The sequence below is a fragment of the Dermacentor albipictus genome, chromosome 3, assembly GCF_038994185.2.
Source record: "Dermacentor albipictus isolate Rhodes 1998 colony chromosome 3, USDA_Dalb.pri_finalv2, whole genome shotgun sequence".
NCBI classification, from domain to species: domain Eukaryota; kingdom Metazoa; phylum Arthropoda; class Arachnida; order Ixodida; family Ixodidae; genus Dermacentor; species Dermacentor albipictus.
The window spans coordinates 113,682,904-113,702,349 of NC_091823.1; the positions used below are offsets into that span (position 1 = coordinate 113,682,904).

General features: G+C 45.3%; 1 protein-coding gene and 1 long non-coding RNA gene across 4 annotated transcripts in view; one reads left to right on the top strand and one right to left on the bottom strand.

Annotated features, from left to right (window-relative positions):
- LOC135916901 (vesicular glutamate transporter 1-like) overlaps positions 1-19,446 on the bottom strand; it is a 259,394-nt gene that overhangs the window by 79,878 nt on the left and 160,070 nt on the right. The window lies entirely within an intron of this gene.
- LOC135916883 (uncharacterized) lies at positions 4,905-8,208 on the top strand. Its single transcript, XR_010569096.2, has 2 exons — positions 4,905-5,004; positions 8,038-8,208. It is a non-coding gene; the product is annotated as an uncharacterized lncRNA (long non-coding RNA).

Below are 19,446 nucleotides of genomic sequence, written 5' to 3' on the forward strand. Positions count from 1 at the left end.
AGTTATAGTCAACTGGCTCGAATTCTTTCTTCAGCACTAATTCGTAAATGGCATGGTATTTTCCCTTTACCGGTAGACAAATGATCTACTGTTTGCGCATAAGTACTAGATCACGGAAAAAATAAAAATAAAAGAAAAGAACGTTCGAAGTAAACGTGCGAGCATTTTTAGTGGCTTCCTTTGTTGGGAAAATTCGTTAAGCAAGAACCATAAGCAACTTTTCTCTAGCCTCGAATATTCTGTAAGGTATTGCAAAAACCAGGTGCGTGACAAATTTGTTCACCTTTTCTTTTGAATTCTGCAAGCATTTTTTTTCTCGTCTGTGACTCACTATCTCGCACACAATACATTAAGCATTAAGTTATTCTCATCCGGTTTGACCTTATATCAAGCAACATGGGGGCTCCACCTGTTGCATTTCACATGTCGCATGCACACTCGCACGTGACCACAGAGCACAGCAAGTATGCACGCTTTAAACTACGGAAACGTGGACTCAGTGCACTTAAGACATTTGTCGGCGGACTTATACGAAGTGCGCGATCGGTTAAGCGTGCATTTAAGCACAGCAGCACGCCCGAATTATAGTATCACGCAAACTCGATATAAAGTAAGCAGTAGTGCTTCGACTGGCGTCATCATGACGAAAGTGCTATGGATACAATTCTGTATTCTAAAAAACATGCGCAACCGACAGGCAGCTTCGTTTCTTTGTAAACACCGGAAAACTTCTTCCGGGCACTCAAAAGCGTGGGGCCGGAGTGAAATACGAAATACTTCTCCGTGCAGCAAATCTGTCTCCAAAAGTTGAATCAAGTTACGGTCGTTGCGGGCACTTCAAATGTCAGCTCGTTACGGCGGTTATTCGACGCGTATAGTTTCGTATGTCCGCATTGCTTGAGTACGCGGCTGGCACATGAGCAAACGAGGGCGCACCGAGCTCGTCGGAACGGAGCTACACAGCGGGCGACCCATTTTCCTTTCAGCTTCCCGACAAACGAAGAAGAAAGAAAGAAACATAGCCGTCAGCGTGCCAATGGCGGTTGTCTATCGGAGGGGGAAGCACGACGGTCATTGTAGCGATAGACTACAATTTAATTAACTCTGCACCCCTCGGGTTCTTCGCGGGAATGGAGGGGCGAGGGAGGAGGAGAAGGAGGGCGGTGATCCGCCGAAAAGCAGCAGCGCGGAGAACGAGAAACGCGGGAAAAGAGAGATTAAAAAGCGCGGCTCGGGAATGACAGCGCGATGGCGATACCATGCGTTGTCGGACTCTATGGGAGTGGAAATGAGCGAAGTGGGGGGGGGGGAGGGGGGGTCGAGCCGAACGCCGAGGGGAGGCACAGGACGGGCGGCGTTCATCCATTTATGCATGGGGAGACCGCGCGCGCGGTATGAATGCGATAAAGATCTATGGATGGGGATGTTCCGTACACGGGAGAAAAAGGAAAACAGGGGGATGAGACAGGGAGTGGGGGGAGGGAGGCACGTGTACCGATGGGGTGTTAGTGTGGTGGGCGGCGAGCCAGGGATCGGAGGGTGAATTCGGGGCGGCGTGCGTGTATTGTTGTGCGTCGAGGGTTCGGAAGAAGGACGTCAACGAGCAGGGGTCTCCATCATTCCCATTTCCTTCGCAGGTTCGAGGAGGAGGCGCGCGCGGGTGGCTTCTGGTAAATGAGTCTGCGTTGTCGGAAGGCCCGAGTCTCGTCGGCGTGTCTTTTTTCGATGCTCAAGCGCTTCCTCGTTGTCTTGCGCGCAACGCTCATTTGTGGGGGCAGGACATCGGTTTCGAGAAGGACCGCGTTGGGTCTCAGGTGCTATATAGGACACCACTTTTCGCGACAGCGTCAGACAGGACCTGCCCGGTTGGACGCCCCGGCATTCGGAAGTGCCGCTGCGTCGCCTACTTGCAACGTACGGCTCTCTCTCCTTCACCTGCTTACTTTCCCTATTTTGGGAGTTCTCTAAGCGAATCTCTAACAATCCTCGCATTAATAAATCGCCCACTACCAAGTTACATGTTTACTGTACTCCCGCTTGAACGCTCCCTTACAAAAATGACTTTAGACTGTCTATAGAAAGTCCATAGACTTCTTATAGACGACCTTTCCTTTCTATAGATTTAAACGTTTGTTGATACAAAGTCTGTAGACTGTCTATAGACGAAAGTCGATAAAGTTTCTATTTCTTTTTGTCTATACGCAGTCTATAGACGGTCTATAGAAAAAAGTCGATAAGGTGTTTGCTCTTTTTTGCCTACTTCCCCTCTATGGACTACGTATAGACGAAAGTCGATACAGCTTCTATCTATTATTGTCCATACTTTGTCTATAGACTTTCTATAGACGAAAGTCGATAAGGTTTCTATTTCTTTTGTCTACTCGCAGTCTATAGACAGTTTATAGAAAAAAGTCGATAAGGAGTTTGTTTCTTTATTGTATCCTTCCCCTCTATGGACTACCTATAGACGAAAGTGGATTACGGTCTCTATCTATTTTTGTCCATACTTTGTCTATAAAATTAAATTAAATTATGGGGTTTTACGTGCCAAAACCACTTTCTGATTATGAGGCACGCCGTAGTGGAGGATTCCGGAAATTTCGACCACTTGGGGTTCTTTAACGTGCACCTAAATCTAAGTACACCGGTGTTTTCGCATTTCGCCCCCATCGAAATGCGGCCGCCGTGGCCGAGATTCGATCCCGCGACCTCGTGCTCAACAGCCTAACACCATAGCCACTGAGCAACCACGGCGGGTATACTTTGTCTATAGACTTTCTATAGACGAAAGTCGATAAGGTTTCTATTTCTTTTTGTCTACTCGCAATCTATAGACAGTCTATAGAAAAAAGTCGATAAGGTGTTTTTTTTTTATCCTTCCCCTCTATGGACTACCTATAGACGAAAGTGGGTACGGTCTCTATCTATTTTTGTCCATACTTTGTCTACAGACTTTCTAAAGACGAAAGTCGATAAGGTTTCTATTTGTTTTCGTCTACTCGTAGATTATGGACGGCGTATAGGAAAAAGTCGATAAGGTGTTTGTTTCTTTTCTGTCTACTTCCCCTCTATGGACTACCTATAGACGAAAGTGGGTACATGTCTCTGTCTATTTTTGTCCATAAACTCTGTCTATAGACTTTCTATAGACGAAAGTCAATAAGGTTTTTATTTTTTTTTGTCTACGCGCAGTCTATAGACGGTCTATAGAAAAAACTCCGTAAAGTGTTTGTTTCTTTTTTGTCTGCTTCCCCTCTATATGGACTACCTATAGACGAAAGCCGATACAGTCTCTATTTATTTTTGTCCATACTCTGTCTATAGACTCTATATTAGACAGTTAATAATAATAGTCGGCTAAGGTTTCTATTTCTTTTTCTCTCCTGGTGTATTGAATGTCTATATAGGAAAGTCGATAATATGTAATGCCGAGTTCCCATACTCTCCGCCCTCTGCGAAGGCGATGATATGGCACTGGTTCATGCGCGACCGGCACCGCGTGCAACCCCGGCGCGGCGGGCAAACCGTGCAGACTGCTAGTCGTCATTCGGTGCAGCTGCACCGAACGAGGATCGCGGCGGAACAGGCAACGTCCGAGTCACAAAGGTCTTCCAGGCACCCGAAGGCCCTAAACCTGGCTGCTTCCCGGACGTACACTTCGCGAGACCAGCTGGTGAAGGTCAGATGGTGATGATGTGGCAAAGGTGGTGAATAAGTCGCGAAAGCCGGCAGACCAGGTGGTGAATTCACCACCTGGTCTGCCTCTGAGTTGTCGTGGTATTGCATGTCTATAGATTAACAATAGACAAACATCGTTAATCTGGGCCCAACCCGTGTACGCTGTAACCAAGCGCAGGTACCGGTGGATAATACGTAGCTGCGTTTGATATAAGCCACTGAAGTTGTATACTGCTGAGATTGCTGTAGAGCCTATTTGTAGACATTAGTATACACATAGTGTATACCTCCGCATTTGTTGACCACATGATATGATCTACGTAGTCGGTATCGGCAATCCCAAGACAGTCTTCACAGTTGTCGCATCACTTTTGCGGCAGTAGAATAAAGAAAGCAAAACGCCGATCCAATTGTTATAATAGTTGTTATGAACGCCAGCTTCAGCTACAAGTGGATTCCAAACAGGCATCGAGCTAACAGCAAGGACACTCGTAATCTTTGTAGCTGACAACGCGGACTTTGTGAATGTGCGATGAACCGATGTCGCGCATGTGGTGTTCGCGTTGTGTGTCGTCCGATTCTCGGATACTTTTCACATTTTCTTCATACCTCGGCTGCGTCACTAACATAGGGCGGTTTTTTGTTGACTGATATCCTGCACTATAAACCCATCAAAGTTTCTCATTCACTTAAAATAGGTGCCAAATCATCAGAGCCCACCCAGTATTTCGCCGGCGGTATGCCTGGGCAGCCACGCATATGAGTACCTCAATGCTGTACTGATTGCTTTGACCTATCACCGGAACAGAAAATTAGCACTAACATACGTGCGGGCATCACATTTGGTGGTACGCTGGAAGATATGCTACAAGTACGCTGTATTACTAATCGACGCTGGCAATAATGCGTCTGAAACGTTTGAAGGGCCCTGTAATGGCTTTTACAAACAGCGCATTCAAGTTAGCGTTCCAGTCTCATATGATAGCCCACAGCGTTTGTCATACAACCTGCCAGCGCATTTCCTTCGTCCACGAAAAAAGATGAATAATGGTGATAAAGATGAATAAGCCACCTGTTCCGGCGCGCATGGCGCGCAGAGAGAGAGCGAAAAAAAAAATGAAGGAGGAAAAGGCGCTCATACTCCTCCGAGCGCGTGCGTGGAGCTCCTGCGCATGCTGGGAGATCTTGCGCATGCGCGGCGGTGCGACATCTCAACGAGCGCGCCGGGCACGTAAACGGTTGTACCGGTGTGCGGTGTCCGCCTGAACGTTGGTGTCTGTGTATGCGTGTCATCTTTGTGGCATCACACGTCAACTACACTGAACGGTAAGCTTTAGCAAAGATGTTTTGTGTCAATAGCTCATGATTATGTGAGCGCATTTCGTAGCGCGAAGCGGCTGCATGTAGCGCAGGCGACTCGGGTATAGTGTCGGTTTGTCGTTGACATGGTTTCATAACGCGCTCTTGTTCTCGCTTCTACTATACGGAATGTTTTACGGCGAGCGATCGCTCGGGCTTGTTGATTTTCGCATAATAGTTTGGGTGCGTAAAGAAGGAAGCTACACCATGTTTTAACTTGATATTGAGCTACCACTAAGCGGATTGTGTATGTTGGGCAGCCAGTGTGGTAGATCTCATTTCGTGGCGCTTGATCCGGCCGCGATGAATGCTGCGCCGCATGTGTAGTGAAATTCTCGTGACACGCTTTACGTATATATCTCGAAATTGTGTTAGCATCAAGAATGTTCTGACAGACACGTATAGTTAAATAACTGCTAACGTACTCGGATGAAAGGCCGTGTTTGCGGGGCATGCATCAGCAGTGTGTGCACTGCCGTTTTCGCATTGTTTAAAGGTAGCAGTATTTTTAAGGTTTCTGGCAACCAATCTAAATAATTTTGGGAAGTTACCGCAAGCAAAACACGAGACTTGAAGAAATGTCAAGCGAAAATCTCTAGATTCACCCATTCTATTTATATGCAACCACAAACGCTTTTGGAGCATGAAACCTGCGATAAGTTCAGTCACTCGCAGCTTCGCAACTTAGCCGAAAAAATTGGAGCACAATAAATTAGTCGCTCCGGGAAGCACCTTTACACGTTTCAGACTGAAGGCATTGCGTTTGACGGTAGTTGGAAGATTTGTTTTTTGTCTCTTTTTTTAAACAGTTTAGCAGCAGAAGTTATCTTTCGAGCTATATGAAAAGCGTTAAGCGCCTTTCGATGCTTCGGGGTTATGCAGTTTACGTGCTCTTAATCTCTAGGCAGCTGCTGGCGCAGATTCGCATTGTGCCAGTCGTGCACGGTATGAAGCCCTTGTCGTGCGCAATAAGTGTTCCGGTTTTCATTACTGTTGCATGTAGTGCCGTCGTCTTGGACAGACTGCATACTATATGCGCTGTACAAAAGAAAAAAGAGCCAGATTATCAATTTGGTGGTCTTTTCTTAGTAGATAACGCACAGATTATTCAAATAATTCAGTGGACATTGCATTTGTTCTACCCTTATTAACACACCTAACAGATCGTAACATGTTTTAGTTGATAAGTGACCTGATCAGTACGCCCCCATTCATGTGCATTCTACTGAAAGTGTGGCAAATGTATTCATCTCGAAGTATGAGAAAAGAGACAATGCAGACTGTTCTAAGCGGAAATAAATTGCAAATGTTAACGTGATTGTTCAAAACTGCAGTCAGTATGCTGAGCATGTTCGATCGGCACGGGCACATTGCATTAACACCTGAAAAATGTGCACAGTCCAGCAGGGTATCTTTGTTTCAACAATTATTATTATAGGAATCGTTTGGGATTCTCACATTTCTTTCATTTTTATGAGTACACTGTGTGTCACATGAACCTGTCTTGAAACGAAACGTACCGTTGCTAACACCGGCGACCATTGTGGTTGTCTAACTGCTTATCATACTATAATATAACGAAACATCATAATGGTACTGATTAATATTGCCATGTAGTCTTTAGTCATAGGTAAACAAAGTTAACTAGAGGCATAAGTGGTGAGAGCAAATTACATAGAAAACTACTATTGAACCGTAAAAATAACTCATTGTATAGTTTTCCCTCACATTGTTGCATTTGTTTTACGCGTGTCTCTGTGTCTTCCGTGCTGTACTCGTGTGGCCATCAATTACGAACTTGCCGAAGCCCTTGTCAGCTTTATTAAACAAGGGTTTCAAGTCAGTTGCATCTAATACTACATGTTAAGTGACTGACGTGTTATTCGTTTTATCTAAATATTATGGACTGGCACTACTTGGCAATTATTAAACCATAGTATTTTTTATTGCACTTAAGCTGCAGGCGTCATAGATTGCCAGAAAATTTTCATGAAAACAGCCAGGAAAGGCTTGGAAAAAGATCGGGAAACTTTAAATTGGCCACATAGGTATGCTGTCTTGTTACATGTCAAAGTTTCCAGAAAGTCTCTGTGTTAAATATATTTTTAAAACGTTTCACTTCATAAAAATTGAAGGAAATTGGTTCTATTTATTGAAAAAAAAAAAGAAAGTCAAGCAGACTAACAAGGCATTTCTTACTCAATATGTTTTTTTTTTGCGTTAACTAAACGTCCTGAACCTCGATAGCCTAGAAAAAATTTTCATCTTTCAAAGCACCTTAAATAATTTACTGTGATAGAATTCATTCGAACTATACTATCAGTTCTGTTTCCTAGGAGGTGCATATTTGTCGTGCCATGACACAAAGTGCTCGTGTGGTATTTCGGGTGCTCATGTGGTATACCTAACTTGGAAACCTGTTAGCATGCCCAAGAGGCCTCATTACCTGCAAGAAATTAAGGTACCATATCAATACAATCAACCCATCTGCCATCTGTTGAAGTTATGGCCAATGACCCATTCATTTAAAAGTATGAGAAATACATTTCAATGTGTACTAAGCAAAATAAATTACAATCTTAGGCATGATACTGGGAATATTCCAGTCACGTCTTCTGAAAACATCCCTCTGCACGGGCATACTTAACTACCAGCCGAAAAAACTGTACAGACAGCCCAACTGGGTAACGTTTCCGCAATAAATATAGGGACCATTTGGGATACGTACATTAATGCATCATATATGAACTTGTCATAAAAGGGAACATACTGTTGCTGACACGAGCAGCAGTTGTGACTGTTTAATTGTTCACCATACCATGCAATAGAACATTGCATAAAGGTACTGATTTGTATTGACAAGCAGCCATCAGTCATAGTTAAACCGCATTAAGTATTGACTTAGATGGTTTGAGTAAATATATTCAGCTGCTTAATGAACATACAAAGAATACACATCTGTTATTTTTGCCTCATATTGCTGCATGTACTTATTTGCAGCATACACCTGCAGCACCTTTGGGACTAATGACACAAAGGTCAAGGCCAGCCTGGCGACCATGCTTGCCAAGGAGTAGTGTAAATATTTAATCTGTTTCCATAATAGCATAAGACAAGAATTTAAGGAATTCATGTATTATATCGAGCAATAAAAACGGTTAATGCATTGCCGGTGCATTTGTTTTATTTTTTTGCACTGCATGATTCAGCACTATATAAATTCTTTCTGTTTATGCAACATATATGAAAGTACAGCTGGTTCAGGAGCTTTATTAATCTACTAACGGTAATGCATAAGTGCAGATGAAAAGGAACAGGTGCACATGCATAATATCTGCATTCCATGCATTTCATATCTATAAAATGAAATGAAATACATTCAAAACGTTTTGCTGCCGCATGTAATGAAAAATGTAAACTAACTTGTAGATAGCCGCTATGGAGTTATGGCCTTATACACTCTTTGTAGAGTTGTCTATAAAATGTCTGTGTCTATAGAGTGTCTATAAATTAATGAAAATGCATGTTTGTTGGCAAGTGTATGCAGAATGTCATAGAAAAAAGTGTATTGGATTATAAAGTTCTGTTTTTGTAGACTGAAGTCTATAGAATGTCTATAGTATATATACATTTGTCTGTAGACATTCCATAGACTTCAGTCTACAAAAGTAGAACTGTAAGCCTATACACTTGCCCATAGACATTATGCAGACAACTGTCTACAAACATGAATTTTAAATAATCCATAGACACTCTAGACTCAGACTTTTTATAGACTAGTCCATAAAAAGTGTATGGCCATAAGTCTATAGACGGTCTATAGACAGTCTATAGACTTAGACTTCTTATAGACTAGTCTATAAAAAGTGTATGGCCATAACTCTATCGAAAGTCTATAGACAATCTATAGACTCAGACTTTTTATAGACTAGTCTATAAAAAGTGTATGGCCATAAGTCTACAGACAGTCTATAGACCGTGTATAGACAGTCTATAGACTCAGACTTTTTATAGACTAGTCTATAAAAAGTGTGCGGCCATAAGTCTATAGACTGTCTATAGACTAGTCTAAAGAAATGTCTATAGACAGTCTATAAGCTCAGACTTTTTATAGACCAGTCTATAAAAAGTGTGCGGCCATAAATCTATAGACTGTCTATAGACCAGTCTAAAGAAATGTCTATAGACAGTCTATAGACTTCATAGACAAATGTCTATGGACTGTCTATGGACTTTCTATAAAAATTTTTGTAAGGGCTATTAGCATTTACGACGATAAACATCACCAAAGGACGAGTCCTGCTTGACTTTTTATCTTAGTCATGTGGTTACTGATGTACATTTGGCAGGACCGGATCGTACTTTTTCTTCTCTCGCTGAAGTCTTGGAATAACGAGCTCAAACAGCAGCGCTAGCGGACGGGCATCGCGGACGGATGCGATTTCCAGCGCATGCGACCAAAGGTTTTTCTTTATTTTCAAGAAACAACAGAAAACCTGCTGTATAGCTGTTAGCTGTGTTGTGCCTGGTTGTTTCTTTGGACACATCGCGCACGCCATGACCGATTTCCCTCGTCGAAACCTAAACGGCGCTAAAACCTGATTCGCGTGCTCCCGACAATGGCTAAACGTCGTTGTATACTTTCTGAGCTTTCGCCAGCGCAAGTCTAAGCTCATTGAAAATATCCCGGGATTGAAACGCAACTTAAAAAAACAAAACAAAGAAATCGAAAGCATATTTGTCTCTTTCTCTTCGTTTCGAAGTCGCGTCTTCGACGCTGACGAAGTCCACGCGCACTTCCTGGTGTACACATCGCTTTTCGTCGGCTTCCTCGACGGCCACCTCTCCGTCGACTCGAAGCCGCGAGCCCAGCTCAGCCGTGGGTCTCACTTCCGGCGTAGAACAGGAAGCGTCGCGGATGACGAGCGAGAGTGGCGGTGGCCAAGACGGAAGCAAAACAGGAAGGGAGGCCCGCGGAGGGGATCACCTTTTCTCGTTTAGATTTCCAGCAGCTCCTCCGGCAAAGTGCCGGCGAAATCTTCGAGAGAGCAAGCAGAAACGACAGCTCCGAGCTCATCCTCCGAAGAAAGCTTATGGGCGGCCGACAGTTGTCCGTGTATACATGATACTGGCGAGTGGAAGCAGTAGACGGGCGAGAGGAGCTAAGCAACCGCACGGCGCGTAGTGCAATAAGCGCAGGAGGGGCAGAAAATATAAAGCCCTATATACACACGCTCGTGCAAACGCCGATGATGCATGCAGCCGTTCGAAGGTGCTCGCGAAGACCCGAGCCGTGCCGGAAGGGCACCTGGCCCGTGGTTCACTGTTGACTCTACCGGTTAAAAACCACAACCAGGTTCCTGGCTGGGCCTAGTTTTGAGTCACTGATCCTCTACCTTCAACTTGCTGGCCTTCTGTACAAGAGCGCCTGCTATAATAACCCCCGAAAGCCCGAACGCCATTGCACAGGAAAAATAGAACTTGTCCACGTTTATCTTTCGCCATCGAGAGTATACAATAGCACAAAAAGCAACCCCGAAATGTTTTTAGAGTAAATAACCACTTAGTGTACTAATTATTCGTAGAGGTATTGCGTAATCAAAGAGTACTGGAGGGATACGTGAATATCTTTGGAAACATCTACAAAGATTTAACAGCTACCTTGCTTCTTCACAAGAAAGGTAGAAAATTGCGTACCGAGAAAGGGGTAAGGCAAGGAGACACAATCTCTACAATGCTATTCAATGCATGCTTAGATGAAGTATTCGAGCTATTAGACTGGGAAAGCTTAGGGGTGAGGATCCGCGGCAAATATCTCAACAACTTTCGGTTTGCAGATGACATTTATCTGTTCAGCAACACTGGGGATGAATTGCAACAAATGATTGAGGACCTTAACCGAGGAAGTGTAAGAGTCGGGTTGAAGATTAATATGTCTAAGACAAAGGTAATTTTCAATAGTCAGGCATGTGAGCAAGAATTCATGATCGCCAGTGAGCTTCTATAGTCTGTGCAGAAGTACGTTTGTCTAGGTCAAGTAGTCACAGGAGACCCTGATCGCAAGGAGGGAAGTTAACGAAGAATAAAATTCGGTTGGCATGCATACGGCCGGCGTTACCAAATCCTGACCCGGAGCTCACCACCGTCGTTGAAAAGAAAAGTGCGCAATCATTGCATTCTACCGGCGATAACATATATGGGGATGAAACTTGGAAGTTAACAGAGCAAGTTCAAGGAGAAGTTAAGGACTGCCAAAAGAGCGATAGAGCGTAAAATGTTTGGCATAACATTAGGACACAGGAAGAGGGCGATGTGGTCCAGAGAGTAAACGGGGATAGTTGGTATTCTAGCAGACATTAAAAGAGAAAAAAAATGAACATGTGCAGGCCATGTAATGCGTAGGGTAATGATTGGTGGATCATTAGAGGTAAAGAATGTGTGCCAAGGGAAGGAAAGCGCAGTCAAGGAGGGCACAAAATTAGGTGGGGTGAAGAAATTAGGAAATTTGCAGGCGCAAGTTGGTATCACTTAGCGCAAGACAGCGGTAATTGGACCCTCGTCCTGCAGTGGACATAAAAACAGGCTGATGACGATCATATTAATTATTTAATAAGTAGTTGGTTTTCTGAACCATCCACAACTGAAAACATTCTCCAATATGTATAAAAACGCGTAACTATATGGTCACTGCATTAACTTTTCCGCGCGTACATCGATGTTTGTGGTGTCAAGTTGTGCGTGTCAACTATGATACGTTGGGCCACGTGCGGTTGAAATACGTCTGGCGGTTATCACGCACTATGAAGAAATATTGCGCATGCTGAATTTGCTACTCCTGAAAAATAAACCGCGCTTAGAAGGACACTGAAGAGAAATGTTAAGTTAGTCCAGATTCATAATACAGAATGTACAGAGCGAATAAAGTGAACGGAGGCACGGTAAGACCATAAAACACGAAGACACGGAAGACGGGTTGCAGTGCATTAAGAAGATGTCACGACCCTTTTAGGAATCGCGAAAAAGCCAAGGGGCAAGGAAATAAATATAATAAGAGGAGGGCGCTTGCCATATAAGACGCGTAATTTTCTGAGTTTGCCTAAGTTATTTATTTCTTTTTTCGGAAATACAAAATCGCGCAAAGACGCACAAAGAATAAGATCTGCTTTTCTAGGGCGTATAATTAAAAATAATAATACATCTGCTAACAAATAAGCTTTTCTACTCGATCGAAGTTGCGATCCCCCTGAAGTAGTGGTAATGTTCAGAAATCAGTGTAGAGACTCTAAAAAATTCTTCTCGAGGAATTAGAGCGTCCGAAAATAATAATAACAAAAAGACTTGACTCGCAGCAAAAGAAGAAGAAATAATGGCGTTTGGATTCTTTTTAACAGGATAAAAAGTGGACAGGTAGAGCCATTTGTTTATTTCTCTCGTCCTTGTGCGTAACGCGGTACGGAATCTGCACTAATGTCTATGTTTCGAGCTTACAGTATCAACGGTGATAGAGAAAGAACAGAAACAACATGTTATTCGCCTTCACCGTCTACATTTGCTGGCCGCCTCAGTCGGAATACGGCACAGGCACAGAATGGCACGCGCATCCTTTCTTCTTCGCCGTCGAGAAGAGTACGCCTCAACTTCCGCGCACTCTTTCAATCAATCAATCAATCAATCAATCAATCAATCAATCAATCAATCAATCAATCAATCAATCAATCAATCAATCAATCAATCAATCAATCAATCAATTTTATTTCGCATATTCGCTCCTTATATCTTCACACCCACCTTTACACAGTTTACGACGTCATTTCCGCCCCCTCCTCCTCCTTTTTTTTAACGCTATCGGTTATGGCCACTCAGGCGCGTAAACTGGTCCTGTCGAGTGCGCCTCGTTTGATGTGGCGCCACGGAGTGGCGGATTCTGTGCGCGCTTCTAATGGCGGTGTCGACGCGTTCTTCTATTCCGCGCCGAGAGTACGTCATTCATAAATTACGACTTCTTTCGCATCTCGACGAAGGAAACGTAGCCTCAGGCCCAGTCGGTGATGGGGTCCTACACGCGAATGCCAGCAGCTATCCTGTCGGTCTGCAAAAAAAAAAGAAAGAAAAACAACAACGAAAGAACGAGAAAACAAAAAGAAGGCCTGGAAGAGATACGACCGACAGTTAAGGGAATCAACGTGACTTGAGAATTTTATGGGCAGCTCTCTCTCCGGGAGCGGCGCGAGCGTGACCGTGTTATTACGTAAGATCGGCGGGCTCGCCCCTTTCTTCGATCGAACCGCGGGCGAGGGAAAACCGTATTCACGGTGGCCTTGTACGCAGTATATACGGCTGTTACCAAACCCTCCCTGTCGCTTCTTTATTCTTTTACGTACTCTTTGCAACGGAAGTTTCTACCGCCGGCTGGGTGAGAGAAGGATAGCTTCAAAGCCGATGGGGAGGGTTCGGTCTGTGCCCGGAGCGGTCGGGAAGATCGTGAGGGCGAGCACCGGTAAGCGTTTGCCTTCCACCTCCTCCTAATCTCGTGGGACGGTCCTGGAAATATGAAGGGAGGCCGGGGAGGTGTTCCCTAATCCCCCTTTAATCCTTTCCTCAAAAGCACTCTGCTTTATCCCCCTTCCACCTCCCGCGAAGCAGGTCTCTCGTGCCCCCCCTCCCGGATGAAGCCTGCTCTCGTCGAACGACGTCAGCGACGACCGCAAAATGCTGACCTCGAGTCTTCGCCCGGCAGAAACAACGTTACGCGGACACGACGTGGGGATTGCGCGCCCAATATGAAAGAAAAAAAAATCAACCTGAAAGAGACGAGAACAAAAAAAGATATAGAAAAAAGCAGAGCAAAATGAGGCTGTCGCTTCGTTCGGATTTCGGTGCAACGTGTCTGAGAGCGTCGGTCTAGCTCGCGTAATCTTTGTATAAAAGGGTGGAGATGGGGAACGGGGACGGGAAACAAGGATGTGCACCTAAACGGGGGGGGGGAATAGGGGACCTGTGTACGAATGAAGCGCGTCGCTTTTACGGCGCGCACTTTATTTGACGCCATTCAGTACACGACGAGACGCGTGAGTTAAGGTGTACGTTTTTTTTTTGCGCGGTGGGTGGCGAGCGGTATGCAAGGTAGAGAAGCGGGATCGCGGGAGGGGGCAGGGATCAGCGCAGGAGAGTTTCGGGACGGTGGGGATGGGGGGGAGGGGCGGCGCCGTGAAGCCGTTAAGCCTCCCGCGTCTCGTTCGTTGTGAAGAACCTGCGCGACGGCCTTGCATGCTGCGGTCGCGGTGCTTTCTGCTCGGACGTCATCGAGATGAATGACCCCCCCCCCCCCTCTTTTTTTTCGGGGCTTAGCTTTCGCGGGCTTCAGTGTCTTGTGCCTGCGTGAATTGTGCCTGCGTGAGGAGCCTTCGATCGCTGCAGCTACGACTTGTTTGAAATGTGCGCTTACTTTTTTCTAACAATATTAGTTTGCACGGGTGGAATGAAGATTGAAGCAGCGTATATTAGAGGTTGGGGCTCCGTAAACACCGCGACGAAGTTAATTAGAAGTTGAACGTAAAAGAAAGAAAGAAAGTAACAAATAGGCGTGCGAACGAGGCATTTTTCACGCGATGGTATATTACTTAGGGTCCACGAACACGTTCATTTCTCAGTTTACCTTGGTCTGAAGAACCGAGAGAACGAGATTACAGCGAGAAAATGAAACAACTTCACGTTACGCTTTTTAAAAATCCGCATGGTTTCTGGCTTTTATTTTAGAAGAATATGCGTGATTTGATTTATTACGATATAAAAGCTACTGTTACTTCTTGAACATGAGCGCACTTAATTAATGATGGTGTTGTTGACAACGGGGAAAGTAACAAGGCAAGTTTGCGTGCAAAGTCAGAAATTCGCCATTGTATAACCTGACGTGTAGTAGTTTCGAACGCTAGTTTCATCGAACGACGTTTCGCCGAATCTTTATTGCTTCTTCAGACTTTGGAATTAGAAACACAATTACCAGACTTTCGATAAAAATGTTCACTTGTCGTTTGTTATTCGACATACCCACAAATTGTCACTAGCTGTAACTGTGGTACGGCAGAAAAAAAATATATTTTTGTATACTTTGATGGTAGACATTCCTTCAATGAAACGGCGATGGCGCTTCGATCTCATGGCGCACAATTCTCATGATTTCATGACGCTTCCCTGCGAGAGTCTTATCCGCGCGCCCTGCTCGATTGTAGCCAAGCTTGTGGCTGCAATCATCAGACCCCATACGGGGTCTGAAGAATACTGGAAGCCGGATTTTCCACAACATGATGTTGTTCTAAACAGGAAGGCCGACCTTCCGCTCACGGGAGGTGAACAGCAACGATATAGTTAAAAAAAAGAAAAAGAAAGAAAAAGAAAAGTGGTGCCGAAAACGGCGGAATCTGGTCGTGCCAGATGTTTTCTTTACAAAACGCTAGCTACGTGCTAAAGTGCGCCTTCTTCGCCACATTATAATTGTAACTCGGGGATGTCTTTTGCTCCTTCGCTGGGTCTCGTGCATTGCGCTGATTCAGGTTTGCAAAAAAAAAAACGACAACAAGAAAGAACGGTAACAGTATATTCACGTCTTACGTGACAGCGAAAAGCTGTCTTTAAGTTCATGTTGTTCATTACGCTGTTTACCCGTTAACCGGAGCTTTGCGGAACAACCTTATCTTCGTTACCTGTAGAATAACCCCGCCAGGTCGTTTCCTTTACTGGCGGGACTCGACAGAACTTTTTCTGTTTGATGGGTGTCATTCCTGAGTCAGAACTGTCACACCTTCTAGAATCAAATACTTCTCCGCTCCATTCGGAGCGTTCTCCATTCGGAGCAGTTGCAAGAGTGCTCCACACTGTTTCTTTCTCCCATGCGGCTTCTGAATTAGCGAAACTTTTGCGGAATGCCTGGCAGCGCGGGGTCCAATGCACCCAAGACGCGTTTTGGACCTTGATTGAAATGAATGGGAATGGCGCTCTATCTCGATACGCATGTGTGTGTATGCGCGCGTGTAAGCTGCGCCTGTACAGCATAAATCAAACGCTGCAAAAAAAAGAGAAAAAAAGAAAGAAGGGTCACTCCGAGGACATCGCGCCGTGGGCCAGGCAGCGACACTATCTCGAGTCCTTAGATAACGCCAGGCATGTCCCCTGCATTTCCCCGGCCCGAGGCTGTGCTGGCACCCCCCCATCGGTGCGGGATATATAGTAAGGTTCACCGGAAGGGAAGACAAGAGGGGCGCGCGCTAAGGCAACAACGCCGAGGAAGATTGGCGGTGGCGCACTCAGCAATATCCGATTCCCTCTGTCCGTGGCGTCAATTGAGCACGTCGACACCTCCACCCGGTTCCTCTAGTGGTCCTCACATATAGAGGCCCGCGCGAGGTCCACGGCGCGTGCGAGGTTGTGGTCCGACTGCTCGCGAGTGAGGTGAGGGGGCACACGGATACGGGGGTTTGGAAGCCCGCGGGAAGGAAGGGAAGCTTCCGCGCCAAACCGGAAATGGAGCGCTTTGAGAAGCGGAAGTAGGAGCAAGTGGCCCCTGTAGACGCGGAAAAGAGGGCCTCAGCGACCGAGGCTGGGGAATACGTCCGGGCGAGCGACAGGGTCGGGGATCCGCGCTGTCTAGCTGGTGACGTCGCAGCCGCGAGACGACCGAGTGCAGACGTGTGTGGAGCGCCGAGGAGTACCGCCGTACTCCCGTTGGTGCGCCACTACCATTGTGAGCGATGTCGGTTGTCAGTGTGCCGGTGGTGATAGTAGCGATTATGCAGGGAACAGAAAGAAGCTACATTTGTAACGACATCAGAAGTGGCGGCGGGAAGAATAAGTAGCAAAGGTGGCTGCAGTGAAAGGGGGGCGAAGAAACGGAATAATAAAATATGAAACACAGACACACCTACCTTTGAAAGGAAAAAAAGAACATCGACAACAAAAGAAACGAGGCTGAGGCAAAAAAAAAAAATGTCCCCGCGTGCCGGTGTCAAAATTATTTATGTGTGTCTTTGACAACCAGCGCATTGTGTCGTGCTCTTCCATGTAAGTGCGCTTCTCCTTATTGTGCTAGTTCGAGCCCCTGTATCACGACTTACGGGAGAGCTGCGGAAACGGATTGCGCTGAACCCCAGGGTGCCACAACTTGAGCACGAACGATAACCGACTCTCTCAATCGGAAGCCTCGTGGGAGGAATGACCTTAGAACTACACTGCCCGAGTGCGAGTGCACTCTCCTTGTTGCTGGTTGCGCGAAGGAGGCGTGTTCTCCACTTCGTTGTGGTTTTCATTATGGCCGTCACTGTTGCTGTTTGCTCCATGACTCGCTGAAGGGTTAAGTAATGACATGCTTAACTATTTAGTCATGCGTGTTAAAAAAATAGGTACGGATTTTTAAAAAATCATACATTCGCATTCCCCGCACAATCATCTGGATCGTTTCACATTCGGCTTCTCCGCGTGACACAAGCGATGATGGAAGTCGGTGGTGTAGTTACGCGGCTGAGACGGGAGATTGCGAGAGTGTTCCGATGCGAGTTGATGATGATAATGATTATGAGGATGTTGAATTTTCTTTTTTTGGCATCCCCTTCAAAACGAGGCGGTGACAAATAGTCAGCTAGCCTGCTTGAGCTAACCAAGTCCTATGTAAAGTTATTTTGACTATCTTTTCCTTGATCTTTTTTCTCTTCATTGAAGCACCTATATGTGTATTAAAACCTGTGACGACACCGGCTCCACCGATGTCTTCGCTGTTTTTTTGTTGTTGTTGTTATTGTTTCACCAATACTCTAAGCGTCTTTCGCTTATCTCGACTGCTGGCCAGTAAATGCTTCCATCCGCTTTTAATCTCAATGCTTCCGGAAGTTGGACCTTTCCTACGGGTCTTGCTTGGTGAATATCTTGGCATTCCATTACGTTGTACTAAGTGGTCTCCGGACTTTTGATGCATCAGGCCCATGCCTAACCACGCTGCGCTTACTTGCTCCGGTATATTTTTTGGTATTTTTTGCCCTCTGGCAGACAGCTAAGACCTCGCATAGCAAGGTAGTGCCATTTATATTATCGTACAGATTTACCCCCGTATGCAGAGATGCAACTTAAGTCGAAGCACATGCTTGACTTGATTTAGATGACGCCTGGCGTTAACGTGCCCAAAGACGCTCACTGCGTTTCCTTCGGCGCGTTCCCGATAGGCGTCACTCGGATCAAGTCAAGCATGTGCTTCGACTTAAGTTGCATCTCTGCATACGGGGGTTAGTATCCTTACTTCGTTCTTGCCGTATTTGTAAATCTACATGGACCCCTTTGTTTTCATGCCTTGCATCCGATTTACCGTATATGTGTCTCTCACTTTATTATTAATGACTCCCGGTTGTAATATTTACACTTTCAATGACCCTGTAGTTGGTTGCCCACTTTCGTGACCTCTTTCTCCATTCCGTGTCCGCGCTTTTGAGGCACGGATATTTGTGCGCTGATCCATGTTCTTGAGGCCTTCTTCAACGCTAATTTTACTCTGCGTTTCTCTGATTTCAAAACATGTTAATGACGATGATGATTTATTGGCATCCCCTTTGAAGCGGGGCGGTTACAGATAGCCGCCTAGCCTGCTTGAGTTACTGAGGTATGCCATACATACTTTTCATTCTAGCATTTTCGTATACATCTCCTTAATCTTTTCTATCTTCCTCAAAACTTCCCTATCTACCTTACCTACGCCTGCAACAGATCCAGTTGTATCAATCTATTTTCTTTTCAACCATCACACTAAACGTCTCTTGCTTATCTAGTTTGCTGACCGGTTAATGGCTGCGTCAACTATAAATTCAAGCGCTTCTGGAAAGTATACGTTACCTACGGGTCTCGCTGGATGAATCCCTTCGCGTCCCATTTTGATGCGCTGAGCGGTCTCGGGATTTTTGATGCAGCATACACATGCCTCGTCTTGCCGTGAATATTCTCTCCGGCATGTTTTTTTTTGTCCTTAGGCAAACTAGCTCGAGCCCCAAATAGCAAGGCACTGTCCCTTGTGTTATCGTACGGATTTGCCCTTCTAATCTCTTTCTTCCCGTTCTTGTAACGCTCCTGATGTTTTCTTTTGTTTCCATTCTCTGCATCCAATTCACTATCTCTGCTCCTCTCACTATCTTTTCTGACGACTCCTGCTTGTATGTTTAGGCTTTCAGGATGGATGGAAGATGGATGGATGTTATGAGCGTCCACTTTGGAACGGGGCGGTGGGTTGCGCCACCAAGCTCTTGCTATTATACTGCCTAATGCCCTACCTAGGTTAAACAACAAAAAAAGAAAACAAAACATTATGAACTCCCACAACCAAATTTTCTGATCCCCTATAGCGAACTGTCCTTTTCTACGTCTCCGTTTTTTGTCGTTTCC